Source organism: Pithys albifrons, chromosome 3, assembly GCF_047495875.1.
Source record: "Pithys albifrons albifrons isolate INPA30051 chromosome 3, PitAlb_v1, whole genome shotgun sequence".
NCBI classification, from domain to species: Eukaryota; Metazoa; Chordata; class Aves; order Passeriformes; family Thamnophilidae; genus Pithys; species Pithys albifrons.
The window spans coordinates 48,661,435-48,675,757 of NC_092460.1; the positions used below are offsets into that span (position 1 = coordinate 48,661,435).

Genomic DNA, 14,323 nt, shown 5'->3' on the forward strand with positions numbered 1-14,323 from the left:
CCTCAGTCTCTGCAGGTTTTTCTCCTTTCTTACGAACCTCCAGCAAACTCGTTGTTGAGGTATCCTCCTTCTTGGAGCCCCAGACCTCATTTTAGGTCCCTACCAACAGGAACGCACCTGACCTCCCTCCAGTGAAGATGCTGTCGTTGCGGGTGACTCGTGTTTCGGTGTTAACCCTGCTCTGCTGACAAGGCAGGGCACATTTGGAAGGCTGCCCTGGGGGTAACTCAAGCAGGTAGCTGGCAGAGGCGATGCGCAGCGCTGCCTGCCGTGCTGGCAGACGCCGATCAGGTTAACTAGCCTCATGCCAAGCAAACCGGCCAGAGGCGCATTCCGTGTCTGTTCTGGGGAGGGGAACCCGGCAATTCCCGCCGCATCCCTAACAATGCGCGAACTGCCCCGCTTTCCCTCCGTCATCGGATCTGTCAGGCCTCTACGGCCTAATCATGCTGCGGAGGCGAAAAGTGAGAGGTGTCAGAAAAATGAGGCTTCAGATCAGGTGGAGCCATCTGTAGAGCGTAAATAACATTTTCCCCAGCTCCCAGTCCCCTGCTCAGAAGCTCTCTCCATGGCCAGAAAAGTGAAAGCAGCGACACATAAGTTTGCAAAGCGAACAGCTGGGCATCTGGCATGGGAGAGCGGCTGAGGCCCATCTCTAACCTGAGCACTGGCTCTGTTAAAGGACAGCTAGCAAACTCCCAGAAGCTTTTAACCGCCAAGCCGTAGTCAAAAGTGTTATTCTAAAGAAAAAGGCGTTTCACGAATTGGTAGTTTCACACTCAACCCCTTCACCTTTTTTTTCCAGCATCCCTGCAAGATGAATGACGAGTTTTCCTTTATCTCTGAGATTTTGCCAATTTTTCTGCCCGAACTATTTGGAAAATCCACACCGTGGATTTCCAAGTTGTCTGCACAGAAGCTTTCGTAGCGCCAGAATGATGATATTCTTACTAAGCAAAAGACTAAATAAATTAAATAGAAATCGACCCGCCCTTGCCAAAAGCAAACAATTCAGGGAGAATTTCCTGAACAGCACGAAGCCATCGCATCAAAAATTGAAGCAAAAGACAGTCTTTGCAAAAAGAGTGACACATTTCCTTTAGCTTCCTGATGACCACACGAAAGAGAGCTTCATCTATCGCTTACGATCGTTTGTGCAGGAGAGATGCCATTTCTTGACGTGTTTTGGATGTTGGTTTTGTTGGTTTTTTTTTTCTTCGGTTCACGGCTGTGCATTTCAGTAAAATCTGTTCACCGAGCCCTTGCTCGCGTTCTCGATCCCTTTTATTTGTTATATCCATTCACCCCTCTATTTTTCATCGTCGCCCTCTCAATGTGTTCGCCTATTTACTCCTTTTAATGATCTTTTCTTCTCCTTTGGCGTCTCTGCGGAAAGCCATTCCTCAGTGTTTGGGAGATTTGCATCTCTTTGTTTCTGGGCTTTTGTTTGTTGTAAAGGGGATGGGGTGTGAGTGATAGAAGATGTCCTTATCTGATTTCCTTCGGGTGAAGGTTCTGCTTCTTGCCAGGAGCTGGCGAATCCACGTTTGCTGTGGAAGTTTGAGCATTTTCTTGCTACTTACCTCCTGGATCTCTCCTAAGCACACTTGGAAAGGGTGTTAGATAGGGAGGTGGTCAAAAAGAAGTGGAACTCGGGATAGGAACCCCACTTATATAATCTCTCTCCCTCTTTCTATTTTCGGCAGGTGATACCCACTCCTCACTGATATCAGATATTCAGAGATTTGATTGGCGGTGTCACATTTATCTTTCCCTTAACTAATCGAGGAACGCTATTAATAATCCTTGGCGCTTACCTTCCTCTGGCTGTGAAAATCCATTACCTTGGCAAACTGATGGTCCGCTTGAAACTTTAATGTTAAGGGGAGAGTCAAGGGGTATAAATGAGCTGTTTAAAGACAAATAAGCAAATAACAATAAAAATGCTATCTAGACCTATCTAGACCATTCGCCATCCATCTGGGGTCACTTTTCCTCAGGTTTCATGTTTTTCTAGCAAGGGAAAACGTTTTATAAAGGACCATGAATTATGTATCAGATGAAAGTGGCATCGGGGAGATTACGGTGCATCAGGAAGTTCAGTTCAAGACATGGGACTCTGCTCACGAAGGAAGGGAATAGGAAGATGTAACTCCTTAATCCAAGGGATGGAAAGCAAGACACACTAGAGAGTTTGTCCTTTTCTCTCTTAGGCATGACAGATACTATTTGAAACAGAATGGAACAGCTCTAAATTGCCTCCTGCACCGGAAGCTGCAATATTCAGCTTTACCGCTTGGCCTTGGAGGAAGCCAGAAATATTTTTTTTCCTGCAGGCCACATCAAACTCAATTGTGTAGTTCTGACTGCTCTTACTTAAAAGGGCATCCAAAATTTGCATTCAGAGCCACAATGGACAAAGTGCTATAGAAGTCTAAAATGTTTACAATCTGAGCTTTCTTAGGAGAAACAGGACATTGCAAATGAAGAGATACTATATATACACCGTTGTTATACATTGACTGTAAACTTTTCAGCATATAAATTCTCTTTATGCTGAATTGCTCATTCCAAAGAAAGACACATTTGAGGACATTTCTATTTTTACTCTGTCAAGCAATAATAACAAAAATAAAAATTCCACTGAGATGTATTTGCTCTTCTGTAACACATTTGGGAACACTTTTCCTGATATTTAATGTTTTTCTGGCAAAGGGAAGCATTTTAGAAAGGATTATGCATCACATTTACCTGGAGTATATTTGTGAACAAAAAAAGAAGATTTTTTTCTGTTTCAGTACTCAAACCCAACATTTCTTAGGTTAAAAAACAACCAAGATTGTTGTGATACAACGGAAATTATCTTTGGGGAAAGGCAGGTGCTGCCAAAGTGAGATTTGATTTTTGTAGCTTGATTAATTGATCCTAGAAGTGAGGAAAGATAATTGAGGTATATATGGGATAGGAATATTTTAAAATATTTCTCTACTGCCAGTATAATTTTGGTGCTGAATCCTGTGATAAATGGGAAGTATTCCAGCAGCTGTAGATAATTTCTAAACAAGCAGCTGTATTGAATCAAACATGACAAATGTTAATTAAGTCATTTTATAGTGTTCTCTCTCTTACTTTTTTTAAATTACAATTCCTGTAGTGGTTTTTGAATTTTCAGTGTGCTACAGTAGTAGGGTAAGTAAAATTACTTTTCAGTAGCCTTTATTTCTCACAAACACTGTGTCTGTACCCTAGCTCAGAGCAGGTGGTAATTACAGTGTGAGTTGGCTGGTTTATGTGGGAGAAGATGTTTCCACCAATGGGTGCATTACCTTTGGAATGGTGTAATTTGTTGTGTGCTGTTTGCTAAATTCAGTGATGTGGGGTTGGCCTGAAACTTTCACATATTATAAACCCTTGATGTAGCACCAAGATTAGATTCTGATTTAGAGATACCAGTATCTCATTGTTGTTAGCTGGATGCTTCATTTTCATTTAGTAGCTGGCAGAATAACTTTTCTCTTTTACCTTCTGTTGGCAGCTTAAGAGAGGATAAGGATTGTAGGACTGTCTTTTTGGCTAACGGAGTGTGACTTCCATTTCTGTCTGCTCCACTGGAATGAGTGCATTTGTCCACTGGTGAAAGACAAGCAAGTGCAGGTCTAGTCATTGGGATTCCTCTGTGCAATTAAGCCATGAGAAAGCAATCCTGATTAGTGGAAATCCTTTCTTATCCTTTTAGTTAGTTCTTCCTAAGACTTATTTACAAAAAGAGAAGCAGATTTATGACCACACTGAGAATATAGAGAGGTCTTTGTTACATGTCAAGTATTTAATTAAAAGGGGTTTTATTGTTGGAATTTTTTTTAAAGGAGAAGACTACAATCAAGATCTGGCACATCTAGATTATTTGTATAAATCTGCCGGAAGCTGAAAGATATGGAGAGTTGTGGCAACAGGCTCACTGAGAGTTCACCTATGTGAAAGGATAAAATTTAGAGGAGAAGTTTGTATTACTGCACTAGTTATTTTCAGTCATGTGGTTACATATTTACTATCATCTCAATTAGGTTAATTCAGGAAAGATAAAGACTGGCTTTCCCTTTTAAGATACCTATACAATGCAGAGTTGGGGATGCTCATCCATTATAATTTCTTTCTCTCTTTCCTACTCCACATAAATAACTGTAACCTGAATAATAATGTGCTCCAGGTCCGTATCAGCCAATGTACTCAAAATTCTGCATGACATCTTTACAGTGTTAGCACAGCACCTTAAAAAGGAAGCTTGCCCTGCTGCTGTCTCCCATGTCTATGACATGTGTTGTGACAAGCAACTTTTGTCAGCAGGGATACCAGCCAGCCATCTTTCACTCACCATTTCTTTTCCTTATTTATTAAAGAAGTAATAGAATCATTACAGTTGGAAAAGACCTCCAAGATCATAAAATTCAACCTTTAACTGAACACCACCAACACTAAGTGCCACATCCAGTTGTTTCTTGAACACTTCCTGGGATGGTTACTCTGCTGCTTCCTTGAGCAGCCTGTTCCAATGCTTAACCACCCTTTCATGGAAGAAATCCTTCCTAATGTCCAAACTGATCTTCTCCTGGCTCATCTTGAGGCTATTTCCTCTTGTCCTGTTGCTAGTTCCTTAGGAGAAGATGCCAACACCCACCTGCCTACAAACTTTATTCAGGTAGTTGTAGAGAGCAAAAAGGTCTTTCCTGAGCCTCCCCTTCTCCAGGTTAAACAACTCCAACTCAAACAGCCTCTCCTCACAGGACTTGTGCTCCAGACCCTTCACCAGCTCCACTGCCCATCTCTGGACATGCTTCAGCATCTCAATGTCCTTCTTGTAGTGAGGGACCCAAAAGTGGACACAGTATTTGAGGTTCAGTCATATCAGTGCTGAGTACAAGGGGACAGTCGCTGTCCTAGTTCTGCTGACCTCACTATTTTTTATACAAGCCAGGATGCCATCGGCCTTATTGACTACCTGGGCACACTGCTGGCTCAAAGTCAAATGACTTTGTTGATTTGAAAGTGTATTCTAAAATTTAGAGGCTTCATTGACAAGAGATGTGTCTTGATTGTAACCTACATTTTCTCTTACATATTTCTATTGCCTCAATAGCTCATATAAGTCTCTGGATTAGCCTTCTTTTTCACTGTCCTCTTGGTGCTTATGCCTTTCATTTGATTTTGCAAACAGTTATAATAGTCTTCTGTCCTTTGGTAAGCTAAGCTGTACAGAATTATTATTTTACACCTGTTCTCATGAATCAGCCTCTCTAGACCTGTAAGGTTTTTTGTTGTTTTTTTTTTTTTTTTTTTTGTATCTCCCTGGTTTTGTTTGCATCTTCTTGGTACTGTGGTGCCCAGCATAATATGGAGTTACTTTGCTGTCAGAGCTTATAGAGGATTCTGAAGTGTTTGTTATGGTCTCCAACCTGTTATATAAGTAATAAATCAAGCACAGTTGCTGCAGTCCAACATGTACATACTATCTATATGTTGGTGGGTACTAACCCATCCACATTACATTTAGATTTGGGAAGAATTCACACAGCAATTTAAAATATAAAAAAAATATCTTGTATGCCTGCAGGATATTTTGTTTAAAAAAGATTTTGAAGTATTTTATAGCCAATATTCATTATATAGGAATTTCTCATTTCCTCTAAGGTAAAACTCAGTGCTGGTCTCACCTATGTTTAGAGGCAGGATAGGAATCCTTACAGTGGCATTTTCTTGGGTATTTTTCCTTTAAGTTATGACATAGGTGTACATATCTTCCTCCTGCTCCTGCTGTCAAACTTTCCCCTTTTCACAAGGTCCTAGATATATTGTCCCCTTTCATCTTACTTGTAAAAAAGGGTGAAATATCATATTACTGTCCTTAACTGAAATGAGATGCCATTCGTGGTCTCTAAAACCATAAACTGTGCAATTATGTGATTCAGGATCCCAGAAACTCTGTACTGAAAGTCTTTTGGAGAAGCAGGAGTAAATATGAGTTTTAATTGATGTGACACAACTGGGAATTATTGGGAAGATGAAATGTCAATACCCACATTAGAAGTTTCCCAGAATTTTAGGACATACCTCTCATGACAAGAGTACCACTAAAGTTTTGAGGTTTGTGATACAACCTGCAGGTTTTTTAAAAGATGTATTTCCTTACTAAAGAATACATCATCTATTATATTTAGTCTGCTAAGGATGTTGTGATCAGGAATACTTTTATGTGTTGAAGAGGAGAATGGGTGAATTCATGGAAGAGAGATCCACTGAAGGTTACCAAACTCCTACAGGCCACATCCAGCTCATGAAGTTTCTGAGCTAAAGTAGTTGGGATTTGGGATAGTGTGAGGGGAAAGTGTCATAATGTATTTGCATTGTGCATATGTTCCTTCAAAGGCTTTTTTCTATGTCCACTGTTGGGGGCAGGATGCTGGATTAGAGAACTAGAAAGAAGTTATTTTGATCCAGGATGGTAGTTCTTAGTTTCTTTAGTTTATAACACCACACATATATGAAAAGGGGAAGGATCAGGTGGCCAGAATGTATATTAAAAATAAATGAACTAAAAGCATGATTTACAGTACCTACAGAAAAATAAGTCTTTTTCTTTGCTAGTATAAACCAGGAATATTCAGTCCATGTATACTCTGACTCTTTGCTTATATGCTGCTCTTGAGTCCATATAGGCCTTCTTTAGGCTGCAAATGAGCATATTTCTTTAGGTATATGTATATTTTATACTACTACTTTGTGACTGAAAATCTCCATTATTTTGCATATACTAATCATCATTTCCTTCTGCAATGTCCTGTTCTTTGGTTTGCCTGAGAGAAGTCTATATTCCTAGGATCCAAGCTTAGTGGTTCCATTTTTTTCTGATTTTTCCATTCCTCTGATAATTGCCTCAAAAGCTGAAAATAGCAAATGGTTACAAGTGATACCCCAGAGGTGAGAAATAGGTCACTGATAGTCCATGCTGCCAGTGGGCTTTGGGGATTCTCCAGCTTGTATTGCAAATGGTGTGGAAAAGAAAGTGAAGTATCTCACCCTAAGGAGATAATACAAATGAAAAACAGAGATAGGTGTAAACCCCCGGTGAGAGTTTGGCTCAAATTACCAAAGAAGAAAAAAGCTTGTGCTGAAAGAGTAGGTCTGTGTATCATAACACCTCGTAGCAAATCTCAAATGGATATTTACAGCAGGAAAAAAAGCTGTTAGTCCCAGTGGGAAACCCTGACCCCAAGGTTAAGAGAATGGAAACAGTTGGTTTTCTTTACAACAGACACTTGTGGGTATCAGACATTTGTCATAATTGACACTCTCGTGGTGTTCACACTGGGATGGATAAGCCCCTGTAATTATTACCACAGGGGTTATATTCCAGAAAAACTAGCACAGCAGAACCATGGCTTCATTACTTATTCCTATTTATACTAGGCTGCTGGTAGGAAAACAGTCAAAGCATTTAGATCAGGGTAAACAGCTTTTGGGGAAATTGGACTTTAGTTTTAGCAGTTGGAATCCTGTGATAACACAAATTTTGGTAGTTATTCTTTAATTAATCTGCTGAGGGATTTTTCCTTTTTCTTTTTTTCTTATGCTTTATGATTCAGTTCAGAGCTGCTAGTGCACAGTGAGATGGATTTAAAAGCCAGAGGTTTGTCAAGGAGTCGTATCTTTCTGGATTAACAGCAAGTGGGAAGAATTTTATAGCAGTGATGCTCAAATGACAAGTTTGGGCTTTTCCTGCCAACCTCCCAAGTGGAAATTGCTAGCCAAGGACATCTATAACTATTACCAGAACAGAAGCATTGTTGTGTCGGCTGTTTATTTATTGACAATATTTCATTAGAAAACAATTCTTCCATTGACACAATTGGGAAATGAAATAACTTCTCAAGTTTAGTTTGTGATTTGAATCCAGCCAATGAAAATACCAGTAAATAAAAGTCATTATTCTGTACTACTGTTTCAGTCACACTGATGAAATGAGTTGAATAGTATCAATCCAGTTGTTAATAAGCTGATACACACAATGCAAAATTGTTTGCACTAAAAACATATATTCATGCAGTTCATGGCCTAAATCAGACCCAGACATGGAATTCTCTGCTTTCTCTTCTTTATCTCTCTAGGTTGTTCTAAAGAGAAGACTCCAGAAGAAAATCTCTACTCTTGCTACCTATTCTAAACTTCTTAAGAGAATGGACAGACATTCAAGTGTTACCTTGTCCTGCAGCATTCACCTGGGCTTCCCTCAGCTAAATGTCAAATTGAAAATTTATCTCTTGTAACATCCTTATCCTCTGCCTTCAGAAGAAAAATTTATTAAAGAAAGAAGCATATCATAACGGAAGTATGTTTTTCCTGCCATTTTTGGTGTATCACAACTTTTTCTTACAATTTCCTTTTAGATATTCCTTCTGAAAATCATTTTATCAACTTGTGCATAGTCTTATGTATGAGAATTTCTTCATTTTCCTAAGAAAGTGAAAAAGTTTATTCCTACAATTTAAAACATTATTTACAAAATAAGGAATAGATTTATTGGACTAACCCATTTTATAGACACTTCCGTTATGTTTTTTATGTTTGCACACCTATCGATCCTCCTTATGGGCATACTTTCTTTTTCTGGGATGTTTGTGTTGTTTCTCCTTCCCCAAAAGTGTCACAGTGGCAATCTCTTATAGAAATCACCTTATTGCAGGGCCTTTTTGCATTCCTCCCTTCAAAACTGTATATATTCCTTGTGTAGGTAAAAGAAGGCTTGTAATCTAGAAGTGGAGCATCAATGCAGCATGTGGTACAGAACCATCAACACTTTTAGCTCATGCTGTGGTATTTTGAAAGTTAATTGTAAGAAACAGTGGCCTCCTAGGCCCTTTGAGTTTTGATCTCAGTGGAACACAGAAGCTGCTGTCTTAAAGAAGGAGATATTTGAGAAAATTGATCATTAATATCTTGCTTGTGGATGAAGCAGAGACTCACAAGACACAAATGATGTGCTGGATGGCAGCATTTTGCCTCTTTGAAGTGTGTAATCTCTGTTATTTTCCTGCACTTCTCTTGACAATGCTGTACTTCAACTTAGGAAAGAAAAAACAAGTATCAGGGCATACTGAAAACCTTGTTCAACTCTGAGATAGTGTGCCTCACTCCATGTCTTCTGTTACTATCACCTGGCTGCCTCGGGACTTACTTTTCCAACACTTCTCCTGTTAAATGCCAGACAACTGAAATGCCAACAAATCAACTGTTTACATGAGACCACACAGACATTGGCACAAGAAATTGCATGTTACATCCTCTGCTGGGATGATATCTTTCAAAATGGACTATCCTTTTCTTTTTGTTGCTCTAGATCTTGATGGTGAGAGGTATAGCTTGTGACAGCAGTTTCATTTGGGTGGAGTAAAGGAATCATCCCTTTCACACAGAGGATCTGCTTGTTACTTGACCTGTTCTTTGCCACCAGGTCCACTCTGTTTACTGCACAGAATGTTGTCTCTTTTCAGTTGGGGTTCTTTTATTATTTTTAACAGGGCTAACTTTGTTCCAATTATTAATATTATTCATAAGCATGTTGTAATAATGATTGAAGCTGTGATAACAATAGGCAGGGAAAGCGGCTTTTCCTTCTCTCAGGAGAGAGAAAGTTTGCTAATGCCCCGTGAGGGAATGACAGATGATTTCTCTCTCAGGTTATACATGCTCTAAATCCTCGCCACCATTTTCTTCAGCAGTGAGGGGACAGATGTTGCTGTAACGGCAAAGAACTTGTGCAAATCCCTTACAAGGACCTTCATTACTGCTATGAGTAAAAAGAAGGGACTTGCTTAGCCTTTCATCCTATTTTTAGATAAGCTTACATTTCTGAAGGACATATTGGATCCCCTTACATGCCTTTGGCTAGTTTTCTGTTGATTTATTTTTCCCTTTTCTTGTAGTGTGATATGGGAGGAAGAAGGTGGGAGAAAGTGTCTGTTTTTCTGAGCTGTTGTGTTGGTATTTGCTAACCTGACATTTTGTGCGATGTGCCCAATTCGCTTTCTAGCAGTTTCTAGTAGCCATGGGAGTACAGACAGCAGAAATCACACTTTAGACATACAATTTCTCTGTGAGAAAAAAAAACAAGGAAAGGATAGACAAATGATTTTGGAAACAAATCTTTGATTTGGCCTCAGAGTAAATGCTACAAAATCTCTGGAGAGGAAGTTTGTTTTTATTTAACCAATTTAGTGTAATCTGGTTTGCAAGAATTACTTTTACATCCAGTGAGCTGTAGTCTCAACTCAGTTAGGATCTCAACTCTTTTTAGGATCTGAACCATCTTTCACAGTTGTCATTGAGACTCTTGTGGTGTTTTTAATGGAGATTTCACCAGGACACTTTTCTAGAGCTTTCCTCAGAAACTGTAACATGATGGGGAACATTTAGCACCACCGAATAATTATTTTGTAGAGAGAAGGCCAGTTTGCTAGGAATTTCACTGACACCATAAAACCATATGGGTACTGATCTCTTGTGAGATATCAGTGACTTCCGAAAACTAGTGATTATTTGGGTTGTAATTACTGGCCCATAGGTGAAGCATCTGTATCACATGCCACTTCCTCTTAAGCTCCCATACTTTATGCTCACGCTCTTTTCTTTATAAGAAATAGTACATATTGGACTGTCCTATTTATGTTTTGTTTTGGGTTTTTGTTTTGAGATTTTTTTTTTGTTGTGGTGGTGTTTGGGGGTTTTTTTAGTGTGTATGTATGTGTTTAAGGGTAGATAATTGTGCATCTTCTGACATAGAAGAACCATAAAGCTCATCATTCTGGAATTATACAGGATTATCATATATTGTCATCAAAACTTACCAGCTGTTGATGCTGACATGCAAATTTTTTAAAACACTGTGTATTTTATGACTCACTAAGGGCAGGAGTGATATCTGTTCTGATAAGTACTCAGGAGTGTGTGAGAGAAGCAAACAAGGGAGTGATTGAGTGTGTGAATATGAAGACTGGGGAACAGATACATCCATGCTGAGAGAGAGATATGTAGATAAATACCTTTTCACCATGGGTGTCAGGTGAAACATGTCTCAAGAATGCATGCAGCCTTAACCTAGTGGGTATGTACATACCTCCTCCACATATAATATACATACTTGCAGAGGAAAGTATCTACTTCTGTGAATAGTTATGGGCATATATGTATGTACACACCTGATGTGGAGTTGAATGACAAGTTGTTTCAATAGTGGAGTTTTTACTCTTATAAAATCAGGGAAATTGTCATCATCTTGAAAAATGTGTGGAAGCTTTGAGAAACCTGTAGAGAAAAGCTTGGTTCTCCCACTTTTTGGTAAGTGGAACATTTAGAACTTTCTGCTCCCCTACTAGAAGTGCATCTGATACACTGTACAGGGATTTCAAAGTTTAATTTAGCTTAACTCTTGGCTGCAATCGACTGCTGATAAATTTAGTTGGGGGATTAGGGAACCATAAAGACTAATAGCTCCTTAAAAGGAGCCTGAAGATGAGACAGCAAAACAAAAACATCTGCTAAAGTCTGCCTTAGAATGATAGCACACCATACAGTCATAGTTTAGAGAAATAAATAGGTTGGGTTTGGGTGAGAAGGGATTTTTATAGATAGAGACACTTGGAAAAAGAAAGACATGTGGAAGTATTTAAGGTAGTTGTTCCCTTTACAAAGTGAAGGAGAAGATATCTTTACTGGAATCAATAGCATTTGACGAACACCCTTCTGTAATTCTAGATAGTTTGGTAACCCTTTAAAAATTACTATTGTTAATTTCTTTTCCCCGTTATGTCTTTTTTTATGGGCTGTCATGTTTGTATAAAGTCTTTGGACTTCTGTGTCAGCATTAATTTAAGTGTCGATCCTTAAGCATGGCTAACACATCTTCTTAAATCTATCTGTGGATAGTAAAAGTAGACATGTTGACCAGTATTTTATATGACCAGTCATAAATGGAGACTCAAACCAAATCAATACAGGAAAACTCAGACAGATATTTATTTGCAGAATAGATTTATTAGAAATTGCTAGGATTTTCTTTTCTTAGATGCTCTTCACCTGTTTTATACTGCATCAGATTTTCTAGATTGAAGTGTAACTGGGGCTTTTTATATGCATTGCACTTTTATGCCTTGCAGTGAGAAAGAATTCTTATGCCAAAGGCACTGAGATCTCTCACAGTCTTCCTTATCCTTAACTTTTAAACCATGAATAGTCCCTCTGAAGCCAGACTCAGAGCCTAAATGAGAATCCAGTTACTGTTTCATGACTTTTTTTTTCCTGCCTCTTTCATGCCTTCTTCTGTTATCCCACAGATTAGTTTTTCTATTGGCCAAGCGCCCAAGAGAGAACTTAGGTGAGAAAAGGTTAAAAGGAAAAAGTTACTTGAATAATTATTATTCAAGCTAAGAGGGAGTAATCATTTGATAAAATTTAAATCTGCTTAAGAAGAAATGTCCTTTCACAGTGTTTAATTATCTTGTGGGTTTAGCAGCTGGACGGCTATTATTCAATGAAGAGTTTATTGAGATTTGAAGAAGGATTATATGTAAAAGTTGAGTGTCTGCTATTAGCCTAACAAAATCTGATAGACTTTGAATGCATAAGACAATAATCAGTAAGAATGTGAACTGTTGTGTATTAATCTTTTTGTTTGTTTTGCAACTGCTGGAAAGGAAGTATTCACAGTAGAAATACAAGTCTGCTCTGATGAATCAAAATATGTATTCAAGAGTCAGGGAAGCTAGCAATTTTTCTAGTACTAAGATTTCTGATGTTCATAAACTCTTTGAGTGTTAATGTCATGATGTAGGTGGACTGGTAAGCCCCATATCTGGCATTCAAATGTATGTAAACCGTGGCTTTTCTGTAACTGAGAGCAAAATGTCCCTCACTTTTCAAGTTATATTTCTGAAATACCAGTTGGAGTTACGTAGTTATGTGGTGAAAGTGCTTTCTTCTGTGATTCTTATTGCCTGAACCAGAAATATTTGTAAAACTTTGCAGCCTTTCTGATTGCTCGTTAGTTAACAGCTGGAAGAGTCCAATTTTAAGTTGTATAAATTTTTCTTCATCCCTTATTTCACTGTGTCAGGCACATAGCCAGGCATGCTGAGTGTCTCTAACCATTTTATTTCTTACACTAAACTCTTGATGTCTAAAAGCCACAACATTAGGAAGAATAAAGAGACTGAGGGTAATGGGAGTCAAGCTACTAAGGCAAAATAAAACCTGAAGAAATGTATTAATTGATAATAAAATTAGTACAGGTCTTGTGCTTGTGAGGTACATTGTTTTAGTCTCTCTATTCATTTTCATGTCAGACATATTGCTCTCCTCCCCCAGTTTCTAGCACTGAATACTTGATGTGTCAGGCAACATTTGAGGAAGGCTGCCCTGAGGAATTTTAAACATCAAGGTCCCCTGATTACTTTACAAGTATCATTAATGCAGAGCAGGTTTTCCCTGGGATTACCAGATCAGTTTATGGGTTTCTTTGTCATTCCAAAGCTTCCCCACACACTTGATAGGCTTGATGACAAGAGAACTGACAAAGCAGAAGCAGGCCCAAAGCCAAATACTTAGCTCTTTGCCTTGAGGAATCTCTGACTCAGAGATTCAAAACTAGAAGAATAAAGGGTGAGATTGGGATCAAAAAAGACAATAAAAGGTGATGTGAAGAGGAAAGTAGGTCGAGGAAGAAGATGGCCTTGGAGGGGATGAGTGCCACAAGGGGAAAATGGTGAGGAGGGAAAAGTTGGTGTTCAGAGAGAAAAATATTTTCACATGCATGAGGAAGGTACTATAGGCAAGGCATGGAGAGAAGTTGATTGCTTCTTTCTGGCAATCCAATCTGAGAATATCTGTCAATACATTTTGCTATGAATTTAGTAAAGGTAATGATTTTAGAAGTGTTCATTTTAGAAGAGCTTGTCTTTTCTCCCATTCTTTTTTTTTTCTTTTCTCTTTATAGAAGACATTTAATTGTATAGCACAGTACCATAGACTGTCTGACGTGTTCGCAGTTGCCAAATGCATGTGAGATTTTAATTTAGGTCAAGCAGATTGTCTCAGATATGTTGACCAGTAACTCTGATGGAGACTTTTGTTAGCTGAAGGTAGCATCTGGTATCTGAACATGGAATAAATAAGGTTAGAAGGGGCCACTGGATATCATCTATGCAATGAATGGCTCAAAGCTGACCTAATTTAAAGGATAAGTTAAGTTTGTGTAGTCAAAGTTTGCACTTTTCCACAG

At 38.7% G+C, this 14,323-nt stretch overlaps 1 protein-coding gene across 4 annotated transcripts in view; it reads left to right on the top strand.

Moving 5' to 3' along the window:
• Positions 1 to 14,323, top strand: part of NCF4 (neutrophil cytosolic factor 4) — a 56,156-nt gene that overhangs the window by 20,913 nt on the left and 20,920 nt on the right. Inside the window, exon 1 of one of the 4 annotated variants that reach the window (XM_071551701.1) lies at positions 8,330 to 8,380. The exons of 2 other annotated variants lie outside the window; for them this stretch is intronic. The gene's annotated coding sequence lies outside the window, so the exon portion shown is untranslated. Of the gene's footprint in view, positions 1 to 8,329; positions 8,381 to 14,323 lie in introns of those variants that run through there. One more of the 4 variants, XM_071551699.1, reaches the window with a different exon arrangement.